This window comes from Mustela putorius, unplaced genomic scaffold (assembly GCF_011764305.1).
Source record: "Mustela putorius furo isolate JIRA1106 unplaced genomic scaffold, ASM1176430v1.1 tig00003896_pilon_pilon_pilon, whole genome shotgun sequence".
NCBI lineage: Eukaryota > Metazoa > Chordata > Mammalia > Carnivora > Mustelidae > Mustela > Mustela putorius.
In genome coordinates, this window is record NW_025422045.1 from 7970443 (window position 1) to 7986671 (window position 16229).

The 16229-nt window shown below is 38.5% G+C and overlaps 1 protein-coding gene across 15 annotated transcripts in view; it reads right to left on the reverse strand.

The window, feature by feature from the left end:
• The window catches only part of CSNK1G1 (casein kinase 1 gamma 1), a 192554-nt gene that overhangs the window by 111856 nt on the left and 64469 nt on the right, over positions 1 to 16229 (reverse strand). The window lies entirely within an intron of this gene.

The window sequence follows — 16229 nt, forward strand, 5'->3', positions numbered from 1 at the left end:
GCAACTCTGGAAAACAGTATGGAGATTCCTTTAAAAATTAAAAGCAGAAATACCATATGACCCAGTAATCCACTTCTGGGTATTTACCTGAAGAAAACAAAAACACTAATTCAGAAAGATACATATACCCCATGTCTACTGTAGCATTTTTTACAATTAGCCAAGATGTGGAAGCAACCTAAGTTTCCATTGATAGGTGAATGGATAAAGAAGATGGGTGTGTGTGTGTGTAATGAAATATAAGGTATTTAAAAGAATGGAATCTTGGGGCGCCTGGGTGGCTCAGTGGGTTAAAGCCTCTGCCTTCAGCTCAGGTCATGATCCCAGCGTCCTGGGATCGAGCCTGGCATTGGGCTCCCTGCTCAGTAGGGAGCCGGCTTTCTCCTCTCTCTGCCTGCCTCTCTGCCTCTTGTGATCTCTGTCTGTCAAATAAATAAATAAAATCTTAAAAAAAAAAAAAAGAATGGAATCTTGCCAGTTTGTGACAACATGTATGGACCTAGAAGCTAAAATTTGTAGAGCATGCAACTTAATATAAAGTGAAATAAGGCAGAGAAAGACAAATACCATATTACTTCACTTATATGTGGAATCTAAAAAACAAATGAACAAATAAACAAACAGATTCATAAATACAGAGAATAAACTGGTGGTTGCCATAGGGGAGGGAGATTCAAGGGATGAGCAAAATAGGTGAAGGAAATTAAGAGGTAAAAACTTCCAGTTATAAAATAAGTAGGTCAACAAGGATAAAAAGTACAGCATAAGGAATGCAGTCAATAATATTGTAGTAACTTCATATGGTGACAGATGGTAACAGTGTAGTGAGCATTTCATAATGCAAGTAATTGCTGAATCACTATGTTGTACACTTGGAACAAATACTGCATGTCAACCATATGTTAAAAAACGACAGAGGGAGAGATATATAAATGCAATAAAATGTTTCTTTTTCTAGTAAATAAGCCATTTTGCAACTACTTGTAACTTATTAAACATGTAAATGCTATGATAAATGTTTAGAATCATGCCAGCAAGTTCTTAACTTGCTAAATTCTACAGGAACCTAGGTGGCTCAGTCAGCTAAGCATCTGCCTTTGGCTCAGGTCATGGTCCCAGGGTCCTGGGGTTGAGCCCCACATTGGGCTCTCTGTTCAGCATGGAGCCTGTTTCTCTCTCTCCCTCTGCCTGACACTCTCCTTGGTTGTGTTCTCTATCTGTCAAGTAAATAAAATCTTGGGGAAAAAAAGAAGCTTAATTCTAATAGTTTTTATGAATTTAAGCATGCCTGAATTAAGAGGAAATATATTTTTTCAAGTATAACACTGCAAACATTCTTTATAATCAAAAGTTATAATTCATTTCAGGAACTGGTTTACCGCTTCCCAGAAGGCATCACTTCGTCAATAAAGCCACACTTACTGAATAAAAAGAGATTTACATGCACGACTTTCTTGACTGGGAAATTATAAGAGTTCTCCAGTAGGTTAAAGAATTATTGCTAATAGTAAAATGAAAAAATCCAATTCATCAAACTGTGGGTAGGGAACTGATGCCAAATCAGCTGTTTTATAACACAGTTGAAGAATATGGCTATCTTCAACAGTGGTCAGTGAAAAGTTTTCCTAGAAGGTATCTCGAAGACATCTTAGAGCATTCTATCACATTGAAATGGGAGAAACTTTTCTGGTACCTATCACCCTGAAGCAACATCCAAAAGAAATAGGCTAAAACCGGGCGCCTGGGTGGCTCAGTGGGTTAAGCCGCTGCCTTCGGCTCGGGTCATGATCTTGGGGTCCTGGGATCGAGTCCCGCATCGGGCTCTCTGCTCAGCGGGGAGCCTGCTTCCTCCTCTCTCTCTCTCTGCCTACCTCTCTGCCTACTTGTGATCTCTCTCTGTCAAATAAATAAATAAAATCTTAAAAAAAAAAAAAAAGAAATAGGCTAAAACCAAGGGGTCATCTGGCTCGAAGTCACTCTTTTATAAAGGCAACAATGAATGCTTTGTGGAAGATACAGGCATGGTCCTCTATCATGAATGAAATGACTAAAGTTATTTTATTGCTTTACGTAAGAGTATTTTGAGAAGCTGTATGAAGTCTAAAAAAAATTAAGTCATATTATAAAACCACCAAAAAAAATGTTTAAAGAATTACAGCTGTGAGTCTGTTAAGAGAAAATAAATCACTGAATTACAGTTTGTTATTTCAGATTCTCATATATTGGCAACACCAAAATAAGGCATGTAAATATTTAAATTTTAAAGTCAAAACATACCCAGTCTTTGTTGATAGTCAAGACAAGAGATACTCAAGCCTAAGTCTCTCTCTTCTGATATAAATTACGATGAAATTGCTTAGAGGTGTAGGATTGCTAGATCATATGGTAAGTGAATGTTTAAAGAGTCTCTGAAGTGACCACACTTTTCCTGTGTTCCTCCATCTACTGGCTTTGGTGCAAAGGCGTACAGCCTCTCAGTCACAAGTTTCAGCTTCAGACATCATTTCTCACTCCAGTATCCAAAACAAAAATCAAAGGGCAGGGGCACCTGGGTGGTTCAGTCATCAAAGCATCTGCTTTAGGCTCAGGTCATGGGCCTCACATGGGGCTCCCTGCTCCGTGGGAAGCCTGCTTCTCCCTCTCCCACTCCCCTTGCTTGTGTTCCCTCTCTGTCAAATAACTACATAAAATCTTTAAAAACAAAACAAAACAAAAAAAAAACAAAAAAAAGGAAATGGCAAGAGCAAAAAGACTTTCTCTGTATCTGTTTCTTGGTAAGGAAGAAAATTCTTCCCAGAGCCCAAAGCAAAGTTCCCCTCCTGCTAAGTGGCCAACAGGGAATACCACAATCCCTGAAATTCCCACTGTAAGCTCCTCAAAGAATGACATCAAGCCTAACCTGATGTTTAGAACACGGGATAATTTGGGCACCTGGGTGGCTCAGTCAGTTAAGCATCTGCCCTGAGGTCATGATTTCAGTCCGCCTCCCTGCTCACTGGGGAGTTTGCTTCTCCCTCTGCCCAAGCTCTTTCAAATAAACAAATAAAATCTTAAAAAAAAAAAAAAAAAGAAAAGAAAAATAGGGACACCTAGATGGCTCAGTTGGTTGGACGACTGCCTTCGGCTCAGGTTATGATCCCGGAGTCCTGGGATCGAGTCCCACATCAGGCTCCCAGTCTCCATGGGGAGTCTGCTTCTCCCTCTGACCTTCTCCTCGTTCATGCTCTCTCTCACTGTCTCTCTCTCAAATAAATAAATAAAAATCTTTAAAATAAAAAAAAATAGAACACAGGATAAGTTTCAAGAGTGGTATCATACTAAAAGAAGGTACTGAGTAAATATTCAGTAAAAATGGTATCTGCATGTGTGCATATACTTGTGTGTGTGTGTGTGTGCGCGCACTAAAAGACCATCAAGAATTACAGAATAAAAAAATTAAAAGACAAATTAAGGACAAATAAAAGTCTTATAACTCATTTTAGCTTAAAAGAAAAAAGGACACTAAGAATATCACTTTAATTAATCTAACAAATGACCAAAATTGATTTATTTTAGTCGCAATACATTTCAGGAGTGTTATTATTAAAGGGAAGAACAATGTTTAGTATCAGGTCCTGATACTATTACTGTTTCTCTTTTCCACCAATTCCAATTATTAATGTCTCCCAAATGTTTCCTATTCTTACCACCCTACCCTCACTGTTCAGTCTATTCTCATCTAATGATTACTTTTCAGTTTTATTTACAATCACACCCTCAACAATTTCAAATATAAAATACAGTATTAACTATAGTCACCATGCAGTATATTACATCCCCAGAACTTAATTATCTTCTAACTCCAAGTTTGTACAGAAGTCTCCTCGTGTCTCCCTTAACCAGTTTCAGTTACCTATGGTAAACTTCCATCTGGGAGCAGGTAATCTTTCTTCTGCTGTATCATCAGAAAGTCAATAGAAGCCTATGGCTACGTCACAATGCCTGTGTCACTCCACTTCATCTCATCATGTAAAGCACTTGACCACCTCATAATGTCACAAGAATAAGAAGGGGAGGGGTGCCTGGGTGGGTTTGGCTTGAGTCATGATCCGGGCGGCCAGGATGGAGCCCCACATCAGGCTCCCTGCTCAGTGGGGAACCTGCTTCTCCCTCTCCCTCTACCACTCCCTCTGCTTGTGCACTCTCTCTCAAATAAATAAAATTTTAAAAGATAATAATAAAAAAAAGGGGAATATAGGAGAGTAAGATCATCTACTATAGTATATTATTATAACTGTGCTACTTGTTAGTTGTTGTTAACTAACTGATAAAAGTTATCACAGGTATGTAATATAGGAAAAAACAGTATATAAAGGGTACAGTACTATCCATAATTTCAGGCATCCACTGGGGGTCTTGGAACTTATCTATCACAGGTAAGGTGGGGGACTACTGTGCCTTTCAACTACCTTCACAACCCCCCTATACCTACTATTACCCCTGCCTCCTGCCTCAGGCAACTCCAATCTGTTGCTCTGAGTTCAGGTTTTTTAGATTCCATGTATGTGGGTCACACAGTATTTTGTCTTTCTCTGTCTTACTTCACTTAGCATAATGCCCTCAAGGGCCATGTTGTCACAAATGGCAGGATTTCATTTATTTTTATAGCTGAATAATATCTTTGTGGGGGTGTATGTGGGTATGCGTGTATATGTCTATCTTTTGATGGGCATTTAGGTTGTTTCCATGTCTTGGCTATTGCACTTAATGCTGCTATGAACATGGGGATACATATAACTCTTATTTTTAATTTCTTGAGGAACATCCCTACTGTCTTCCCCAGTGTCTGTACCAATTTACATTTCTACCAACAGTGTACAAGGGCTCCCTTTTCTCCACATCCTCACCAACACTTGGTATTTCTTATCATTTTGATAGCAGTCATTTTAACAGGTGTGAAGTATTACTTTATTGTGGTTTTGATTTGCATTTCCCTGATGATTAATAATGTTGATCATCTTTCCATATCCATGTTGGCCACCTGTATGTCTTCTTTGAAAAATGTCTTTTCAGTTCCTCTGCCCATTTTTTTTTTTAAGATTTTATTTATTTATTTGACAGAGAGAGATCACAAGTAGGCAGAGAGGCAGGCAGAGAGAGAGAGAGAAGGAAGCCGACTCCCTGCTGAGCAGAGAGCCCAATACGGGACTAGATCCCAGGACCCTGAGATCATGACCTGAGCTGAAGGCAGCGGCTTAACCCACTGAGCCACCCAGGCGCCCTCCTCTGCCCATTTTTAATTAGATGTTTTTCCTATTGACTTGAATTGTTTATATATTTTAGGTATTAACCACTTATCAGCTACAGGATTTGCAACTATTTTATCCCATTCAGAGCTTGTCTATTCATTTTATCGATGACTCCCTTTGATATGCAGAAGCTCTTGATTCTCGCACAGGTCATGGTCTTAGTGTTGTGAGATCAAGCCCTGCATCCGGCTCCACATGGAATCTGCTTGGGATTCTCTCTCTCTTTCTCTCCCTCTCCCTCCCTCCCTCTCCCCTTCCACCACCCCCACCCCAACTCCTATACACACACTCTCTCACTAAATAAATAAAGGGGGAAAAAAGGTTTTTAGTTTGATGTAATTCCACTTGTTTTGCTTTTGTCGTCTTTGTTTCTGCTGTTAAAATTTTTAAAAATCACTGTCAAGACTAGTACCAACTTGCTTATGCTCTGTGTTTTCTTCTAGAAGTTTTGTGGTTTCAGGTCTTACATTAAAGTCTATAATCAATTTTGAGTTCATTCTGGTGATAGAAGACAGGGGTCCAGTTTTCCCATTATGACTTTTTCTTTTTTTAAGATTTCATTTATTTATTCGACAGAGAGAGATCAAAAGTAGTCAGAGAGGCAGGCACGGAGGTGGGGGTTGGGGAGGGGAAGCAGGCTCCCTGGGGCTTGATTCCAGGACCCTGAGATCATGACCTGAGCCGAAGGCAGAGGCTTATTAACCCACTGAGCCACCCAGGTGCTCTCCATCTTATTGAAAACACTATCACCACTTATTGAAAACACTATCCCTTTTCTATTGTATATTCTTGGCTCCTTTGTTGTAAATTAATTGACCATTTATTCTGTTCCATTGATCAAAGTGTCTGTTTTTATCCCAATGCCATACTGCTTTGACTACTGTAATTTTGTCTTACGGTCCAAAATCCGTAAGTGTGATATTTCCAGTTTTGTTCTTTGTCAGGATTGCTTAGACTAGGGTACCTAGGTGGCTCAGCTGGTTAAGTGTCTGCCTTCAGCTAAGGTCATGATCCCAGGGTCCTGGGATCGAGTCCCACATAGGGCTCCCTGCTCAGTAGGAAGACTGCTTTTCCATCTGTTCCTTCCCCCACTTGTGTGTGCACACACTTTCTCTCACTCTTGCGAAAATAAATAAAATCTTAAAAAAAAAAAAAAAAGATGGCTTCGACTATTGGGGTTATTTTGCAGTTCCATACTAATTTTAGGATTTTTTTTCTACTCATACTTTTTCAAACTTATTTTTCTGTGAAAAATGTCACTGGAATTTTGATACAGACTGCACTGAACTGAAAAATCGTAGATCACTTTGGGCAGTATGCACATTTTAACAATATTAATGCTTCCAAACCATGAGAACAGATTACCTTTCCATTTATTTGTATCTTCTTCAATTTCTTTCATCAATGTCTCAGTTTTCAGTTTTACCTCCCTGTTTAAATTTATTACCAGGTATTTTGTTCTTTTTGATACAATTACAAATGGGATTTTTAAAATTCCCATTTTCTGACAGTTCATTAGTGCATACAAATGCAGATTTTTGTACATCTATTTGTATTCTGCAACTTTACTGAATTTGTTCATTAGTTCTAATAGTTTTTTTTAAAGATTCTTTTTTATTAATTATTTATTTGACAGACAGAGGTCACAAGTAGGCAGAGAGAGAGAGAGAGAGAGAGAGAGATAGGAGAAGCAGACTCCCCGCTGAGCAGAGAGCCCTATGTGGGGCTCTATCCCAGGACCCTGGGATCATGACCTGATCTGAAGACAGAAGCTTTAACTCACTGAGCCACCCAGGCGTCCCAGTTCTATTAGTTTTTTGATAGAGACTTTAGGGTTTGTATATATAATATCACATCATCCACAAACAGTGATAACTTTAGTTCTTCATTTCCAATTTTGATGCCTTTTGGTTTCTTTCTTTCTTTAAGTAGGCTCCATGCCTAGCATGGGGCCCAATGGAGGGGTTGAATTCACAACTTTCGATAAAGCCCTGAGCTGAGATCAAGAGTAAGACACTTAGGGGTGCCTGATAAATAAATACATAAATCAAATCAAATCAAATCAAATCTTTAAAAAAAAGAGTAAGACACTTAATCAACTGAGCCAACCAGGCACCCCTTGATTTCTTTTTCTTGACTAATTGCTCTGGCAAGGACTTCAAATACTATGCTGATTTCTTCTTTGACCCATTGGTTGTTCAGTAGAATGCTGTTTAATCTCCATATACTTCTGAATTTTCCATTTTTCCTTGTAACTGATTTTTACTTTCATGCCATTGTGGTCAGAAAAGATGCTTGAGTGGCTAACAGGGGTTCTGGATCCAGCCCCATTTTGGGCTCCCTGCTCAATGAGGAGTCTGCTTCTCCCTCTCTCTGCCTCTCCCATGGCTCATGCTCTCTCCCGCTTTCTCTGTCAAATAAATAAATAAAATCTAAAAAAGAAAAGAGAAGATGTTTGATATGCTTTGAGTCTTCTTAAGTTTATTAAGTCTTGTTTTGTGACCTAACATATTATCTATCCTGGAGATATTCTGTGTATGTTAAAAAGAATGGGTATTCTGCTGTCAAATGGAACACTGTGTAAATGTCTGTTAAGTCTGTCTAGTCTAGCGTATACTTTAAGTCCAATGTTTACTTACTGAGTATCTGTCTGAATGATCCATCCACTACTGAAAGTGAGTACTGAAGTCTCCAATCATTATTGTGTTGCCATCTATTTCTCCCTATTATTGTTTACTTTATATATATTTAAGAGCTCCTATGTTGGGTGCATAAATATTTGCAAAAGTTATATCATCTTGTGGACTGTCAACATGTTGGACTGACAACATTACCATTATAATGACCTTGTTCTCATTAGAGAATCTGTCTTAAAACCCATTTAATCTGATGTAAGTATAGCTACCACTGCTTTCTTTTGGTTTCAATTTGTATGGAGTATCTTTTAACATCTCTTTCAGTCTGTGTGTGTTCTTAAAGCAGGTATCTCCTGTAGGCAGCATATAGTTGGGTCTTATCTTTTCATCCATTAACCAACTTTGTCTTTTGATTGGAGAAATTTAGTACATTTATATTTAAAGTCATTATTGATATATATGGACTTACTATTACCATTTTGTTAACTATTTTTCTAGCTGTTTTATAGTTCCTTTCTTCTTTTCTTGTTCCCTTTGTCTCTTCCTTTATGACTTGATGATTTTATTTAGTGTGTGCTTAGATTCCTTTCACTTTCTCTTTTGTGTATCTTTTAAGTTTCAGTTTTGTAGTTGCAATGAGGCTTATATAAAATACATTTACAACAGTCTATTTTAAGCTGATAACAACTTAAACTGTACACTAAAGCTCTATATTTTTACACACCCCCTCATTTTATGTTTTCTATGGCAAAATTTACATCCTTTTACCTTGTATACCCGTTAAGAAATTATTGTAGCTTGTTATTTTTTACTTATCTCTTTTAACCTTCATACTAGATTTATAAGTGATTTACCCATCACCATTATAATATTAAAGAATACCGAATTTAACTATATATTTAACTTTACCAGTGAGATTTACACACTCATGTTTTCCTGTTAGTAATTACCATGCTTTAGTTTCAGCTTGAAAAAATCCCTTTAACATTTCTTTTAAGGCTGGTCTAGTGGTAATGAACTCCTTCAATTTTTGCTTGTCTGGAAAATTCTTTATCACTCCTTTAATTCTAAAGGATTTCTGACCTCAGTGACTGACATTATGACCATTATTTTTAAGACTTTATCAAGTAAATCACTTATCTCTGTTTCTCAAGTTTTACCTTGTTCTTTTGTTCAGAAAATATTCCTCTGTTTCTTCATTCTCCTTGACTCTGTTGATTTCTGTGTACTGGATAAAACATCCACCTCTCCCAGTCTAGACATAGTAGTCTCCTATAGATAAACCTTACTACTCAGCCAGGTCCTAGGTCCTGGCTGTTTCTCAAATCTTTGTGATTGTGCAAAGCCACCTTCTTTGTTCTTAATGGTGCCCAGTAACTAAGGATGTGCCAACACACGTCAATGACCCAAAGGGGAGGACCTGAGATGCCTGGGTGGTTCAGTCAGTTAAGTGGCTGCCTTCAGGTCAGGTCATGAGACTGGGGTCCTGGGATAGAGTCAGGGATTGGGCTCCATGCTCAGCGGGGAGCCTGCTTCTCTCTCTGCCTCTGCCTGCCACTCTGCCTGCTTGTGCTCTCTCTCTCTCTGACAAATAAATAAATAAATAAAATCTTTTAAAATAACAACAACAACAAAACCAAATGGGAAGACTTAAGTCAGCATTTAGATGAAGGCTAATAAGAAGCTGGACCTTCAGGCAGCAGCTTTTAAAGAATGAGAGTAGATCTTTCAGGGAGACTGAGAGCAGAGCTTTTTAATCTGCTCCCTCTGCATTGAGCCCTCAGGGCTATAGTCAGTTAAAAACTGTTTGTTATAGTCCTGTGGGACTCATAAACACAAGCCCTGCAGCCACCAGAGCCAGGCAACCATGCAGGTGCAATCCCAGGCAACAGCCACAAAAGCCTGGGTACCAGATGAGACTGTACAGATTTATTCTAAGGAGACACACTGGTGACGTGCAGTAGGCCAGAAGGAGAGTCCCGCATCAGGCTCCTTGCTCAGTGGGGAGACCGCTTATCCTTTGCCCCGCTCCCCCACTCATCTCCCTTTCTCTCTCTCTCTCTCTCAAAAATAAATAAATAAAATCTTAGAAAGAAAGAAAGAAAAGGCAAAAGAACCAGAATAGCCAACACATACTTCAAAGAGAAGAACAAAGTCGGAGGACTACACTACTCAACTTTAAGACTCACTATAAAGCTACCGTAATCAAGACAGTGTGATACAGGTGAAAGAATACACAAATAGATCAATGGAACAGAACAGAAGGCCCAAAAATAGGCCCACACAAATATAATCAAACTGATCTTTGACAAAGGAGCAAAGGCAATACAGTGGAGGATTATCTCTTCTAAAAATGGTGCTGGAAAAAATGGATACTACACGCAAAAAAGTGAATCTAAACACAGACCTCACACCTATCACAAAAATTAACTCAAAATGAAGGATAGCTCTAAATGGAAAACACAAAACTATAAAACTACTAGAAGGTAAAATAGAGAAAAACTAAGTGACCTTGGGTTTGGCAATAATTTCTCAGATCCACCACCAAAAGTGCAACCCATGAAAGAAAAACTGGTAAGCTGAATTTAATTAAAATTTAAAACTTCAAAAATTAAAAAATAAAAAATAATTTTAAAAATTGAATTGGAAACTTCTGCACTGCAAAAGTCATTGTTAAAAGAATGAAAAGACAAGCTACAGACTTGGTGAAATATTCACAAAACAAATACCTGAAAAAGGACTCTTAACCCAAAATTTAAAGAAAAAATAAATAAATATATAAATAAAAATAAATAAAAATGAGCAAACGGGGGCACCTGGCTGGCTGGCTCAGTTGGTAAAGCATGTGACTCTTGATCTCAGGGTTCTGGGTTCAAGCCCCACATTTGGTGTAGAACTTAATTTAAAAAAAGAAAAAGAGGGGCACCTGGGTGGCTCAGTGAGTTAAGGCCTCTGCCTTCAGCTCAGGTCATGATCCCAGAGTCCTGGGATCGAGCCCCACATCGGGCTCTCTGCTCAGCAGGGAGCCTGCTTCCTCCTCTCTCTGCCTGCCTCTGCCTGCTTGTGATTTCTGTCAAATAAATAAATAAAATCTTTAAAAAAAGAAAGAAAGAAAATGGGCAAAGAATCTGAACAAACACCTCACAAAGACATACAGATCACAAAAATGAAAAGATGCTCAACATCATACGCCATTATGACATTGCAAATTCAAATAAGGTACCAACCACTACACTATTAGAACGGAAAGTACAAAATACTGTCAACACCAAATGCTGGTGAGGATATGGAGCAACAAGAACTCTCATTCATTGTTGGTTGGAATGCAAAATGGTACAGCTACAGTGGGAGGCAGTTTGGCAGCTTCTTACAAAGCTAAACATATTTTTACCATATGATCCAGCAGTCCTTGGTACTTATTCAAAAGAACTGACAACTTAAAGGCCATACAAAAACCTTCACATAATGTTTATAGCAGCTAAACATAGTAAATGTTTTTATCTGAAATCGCCAAAAAGTAGAACCATTCAAGATATCTTCCAATAAATGAATGGATAAACTATGATACAGCCATGCAAAGGAATATTATTCAGCAATAAAAATAAATGAAGTATTAAGCCATGAAAAGAAATAGAGGAGCCTTCAAAGAACACTCACTAAGTGAAGGAAGCCAATCTGAAAATATTATATACTATATGATTCCAAGTATGATATTCTGGAAAAGGAAAAAATACGGAGGTAGTAAAAAGAACAGTAATTGCTACATATTCAGGGAGACAAAGGGAGAAAGGGATGAAAAGACAGAGGGGATTTTTGGAGCAATGAAACTAATCTATAAAATACTGTAATGGTAGATACATATAATTATGTGCTTGTCAAAACCCATAAAACAGGGGCACCTGGGTGGCTCAGTGGGTTAAGCCGCTGCCTTCGGCTCAGGTCATGATCTCAGGGTCCTGGGATGGAGCCCCGCATTGGGCTCTCTGCTCAGCGGGGAGCCTGCTTCCTCCTCTCTCTCTGCCTGCCTCTCTGCTTGCTTGTCTCTCTCTCTCTGTCAAATAAATAAATAAAATCTTAAAAAAACCATAAAACATATAAGACAAGGATTGGATTCTAATGTAAACTATGGGCTTTAGTTAATAATAATACAGTCAACCCCTGAATAGCACAGGTCTACTTATAAAGGATTGTTTTTTATAAATACAGTATAATGTTATAAACATATTATCTCTTCCTTATTATTTTAATATTTTCTTTTCTCTAGCTTACTTTAAGAATACAGTATATAATACATACAACACACAAATCTGTGTTGACTATGTTATTAGTGAGGCTCCTTGTCAACAACAGACTAGCAGTAGTTTTTGAGAAGTCAAGAGTTTTAAGTAGATTCTCAGCTGTACTGGAGAGCTGGCATCCCTAACCCCCACACTAATCAAAGGTCAACTATAATTTTAAATAAGCATGCATTATTTTAGTTATTTTTAAAAAATCATTAGATAAAAATTCTCTCAATTTTCTAACACAAACCAGCAGAAACATGTCTGCAAAGTTATCTATCTTTACATTACCTTCTTCCTATCTCATACAGAATAGGCGGTCCTCTCACCCAAGGCAAGTAACTTATAAACTTTACTATATCATCTCTCTCACCTCTACCTTTATTCTCTCCCTCTCTCCTGATCCCCTACAATGAGCACCAAACATGTTCAAAACAGTCCCATTAAAAATACAAGACACAACACCCATACCTTGACCATTATCTCTGGTCCAGCTACCATCCTCTCTCCCATGGGCCCTTCACAACCAAACTGAAGAGTTGTCCTCACTCATAGTTTCTATTTCCTTATTACTGAACACTGTGTAATAGGGTTTTTAATCCCATCCCCCCAAACCATTTTTACCTTTCTTTTCCCCAGGTAAACCACACCCTTGAGGTTAAATCTGAGGAACACCATTCAGTCCTTATCTTTTTCATCCCCCCACACTGGTGGGTGGCCTTTTGCTCTTATTTTAAACAATTTTTTCCCCTTTGAGTTCATGCTGTCACTCTCTTCTGTCTTTCTATATCTCTGACTGATCCTTTTTTTTTTTTTTTAAGGTAGGCTCCTGGGCTTGGAGCTGAACACAAGACTTGAACTCACTACCCTGAGATCAAGACCTGAACTGAGATGAAGAACTGAGCTGAGATCAAGAGTCAGACCCTCAACCCCATGAACCACCCAGGTGCCCTAACTGCTCCTTTACTCAGCCTGTCCTTAAATGGTTTTATTTCCTCTGACTGGGTCAAACCTCTCTTCTCACTCAATACAACTTCATGGATTCCAGTCACGCATGCATTCAACATAAATGTATTAAGCATTTATTACGTAAAATATACTGTTCCCAGGCACTGATCCATTATTCTAAGCATCCGTATCATATGTTCATTAACATGCTGATACATCCTAATTTACATTTCCAGCCCTTCCCAGAGGTTGAGATCTATATGGTCATAAGTATACTTAATTTTTCTACCTAAACATAAAAAATGCCGATACTTCAAACTGAACAGTTTAAAATGAACTCATCTCTTGGCTCCCATTTCTCCCACCACCCTCTCCTCCCCAAGAAAATTTGAAACCTTCTTTCTTCTCTTCGATCTCATCTCAAAGCACAATACTACTAACCATCGACCTCATGACCTAAACAAGAGACAAAAGAACTGTCAGTTTTAACTCTTAACACTCAAATCTAGAAGTTTTCTCCGTGTTGATTTAGTACCACTGTGGCAAAGAAACAATCCTCCCAGAGGGATGGAACACAATCTCACAACTGATCTCCTTGCTCCCGGTTTCCCCTCTCAACTAGTGGGTCTCCACAGCAATTTGCACACCACTGCAGCCTAAGGGAACTTTCTTAAAAGGCTGGCCTGATAAGTTATCTTCCAACTCAAACTTTCAATGGCTGCTCAATAGCCTTAGAGAAAAGGTAAAATCTCTTAAGTGGCTTAAAGTCCTTCCTGATCTGGCACTTCCTAACCTCTCCAGCTTCATTTCACTTCAATACTTCCCTTGCAGTGAATGTTAATGAACACCAAACTTAACTCATTTCTTCTCAAAGACCCCCAGCCTGGACTCCTTAAGTTAACTTATGCTCCTTTGTAGCCTTTACCCTAAATGTCCCTTTCTCTGGAAAACCTTTCCTGACTCAATTCTGTGTTACGTGTCCCTCGCATGTACTCTTTCAGTATGGCATTTGTTAAGACGGTGAAACTACTCTGTATGATACTATAATGGTGGATATATGTCATTACACATTTTTCTGAAACCACAGAACGTACAACACCTCGAGTGAACCCTAATGTAAACCAGAAGCTTTGGGTGATTATGATTTGTCAATGTAGGCTCATCAATTATAACAAATGTATTGATGGGTGGGGGGTGTTGATAATGGGGGAGCTATGCATGTTTGGGGGATATATGAAGGGTAAATCTCTATATCTTTTTCTTTAATTTTACTGTGAACCTAAAACTGCTCTAAAAAATGAAGTCTTAAAAAAAGCAGACATACACACGTTTGTTTATACACATCTTAAAATATTATTTCTACATAAAAGAACTTTAAGGGATTAATAGCCATTACTGAAGGAGTCCACATAATTTCTAGGTGTTGAAAAGGAAAAGCACTTATATCTATTCGAAGTGGAATTCTTGGGAGGCGCCTGGGTGGCTCAGTGGGTTAAAGCCTCTGCCTGCGGTTCGGATCATGATCCCAGGGTTCTGGGATTGAGCCGAGCCCCGTATTGGGCTCTCTGCTCGGTTGGGAGCCTGCTTCCCTTCCTCTCTCTGCTTGCCTCTCTGCCTACTTGTGATCTCTGTCAAATAAATAAATAAACTGTTTAAAAACAAACAAACAAGCAAACAAAGTGGAATTTTGGGGAAGCCTGGGTGGCTCAGTCCGTTAAGCCTCTGTCTTCATTTCAGGTCATGATCCCACATGGGGCTCCTTGCTCAGGAGGGAGCCTGCTCCTCCCTCTCCCTGCCACTCCCCCTGCTTGTGCTCTTTCTCTCCCTGTCAAATAAATAAAATCTTAAAAAACAAAGAACAACAACAACAACAAAAAAAACCACCAAAAAAAACAAAGTGGAGTTCTTAATTCAACCAACAAACATGTAGTGAGTGCGTAAAACTAAGATAGTCACCAGGGATATAATGGTGACATTAACATATATGTAGTTCCTGTGCTCATAGAACTTACAGTTCTAAGAGGTGGCATCACAATCAATCACAGGAATAAAAGAAATACAAAGAAAACAAAGATCTGCTGAAATAAAGATTATGAGGAAGTCAAAAGAGAGAGTTTTAGATAGAGGGAGATTAAAACCATTATTAGTATAAAAAATAAAAAATTATATAAAAACAAAAACAAACAAACAAAAAAAACCCATTATTAGAAGCCACACTTAAACAGTGTCCTCAAGGATGAGAAGGAGACAACCTTATCAAGAGCTAGGAACAGGGACGCCTGGGTGGCTCAGTTGGTTGGACGACTGCCTTTGGCTCAGGTCATGATCCCGGAGTCCCGGGATCGAGCCCCGCCTCCATGGGGAGTCTGCTTCTCCCTCTGACCTTCTCCTCACTCATGCTCTCTCTCACTGTCTCTCTCTCAAATAAATAAATTAAATCTTAAAAAAAAAAAAAAAAAAGAGCTAGGAACAGAATCTCCAGAGAAAGGAACAGCCCATAAAAAAAGACTTGGTGGAAGAAGACCAACAAGTTCTCAAGGTGAAGGCACAGTAGGAATCCATCATTCAGGACTTTTATAGATCACTGATACAGCAAGAAGAAGCCATTTAAACATTTAAAGCAGTGGAAGGACATTTATATATGAAGGGATTTAGGGCTTACAAAAGACATTTACATTTATTTTTATTTTATATTTAAACTTAAATCAGTTAACATGTGCTGCATTATTAGTTTCAGGGGTGGAATTTAGTGATTCATCAGTTGCACAGAATACCCAGTGCTCATTCCATCAAGTGCCCTCCTTAATGCCCATCACCCAATTACCCACCTCCCCTCCAGCAACTCTCAGATTCCTATAGTTAACAGTCTCTTATGGTTTGTCTCCCTTTGTTTTCATCTTATTTTATATTTCCTTCCCTTCCCCTATATTCATATGTTTTGGTTCTTAAATACTACCTACGAGTGAAATTATACAGTATTTGTCTTTCTCTGACTAACCTATTTCACTTAGCATAATACCATCTAGTTCCACCCACGTCATTGCAAATGACAAGATTTTTGATGGCTGAATAATATT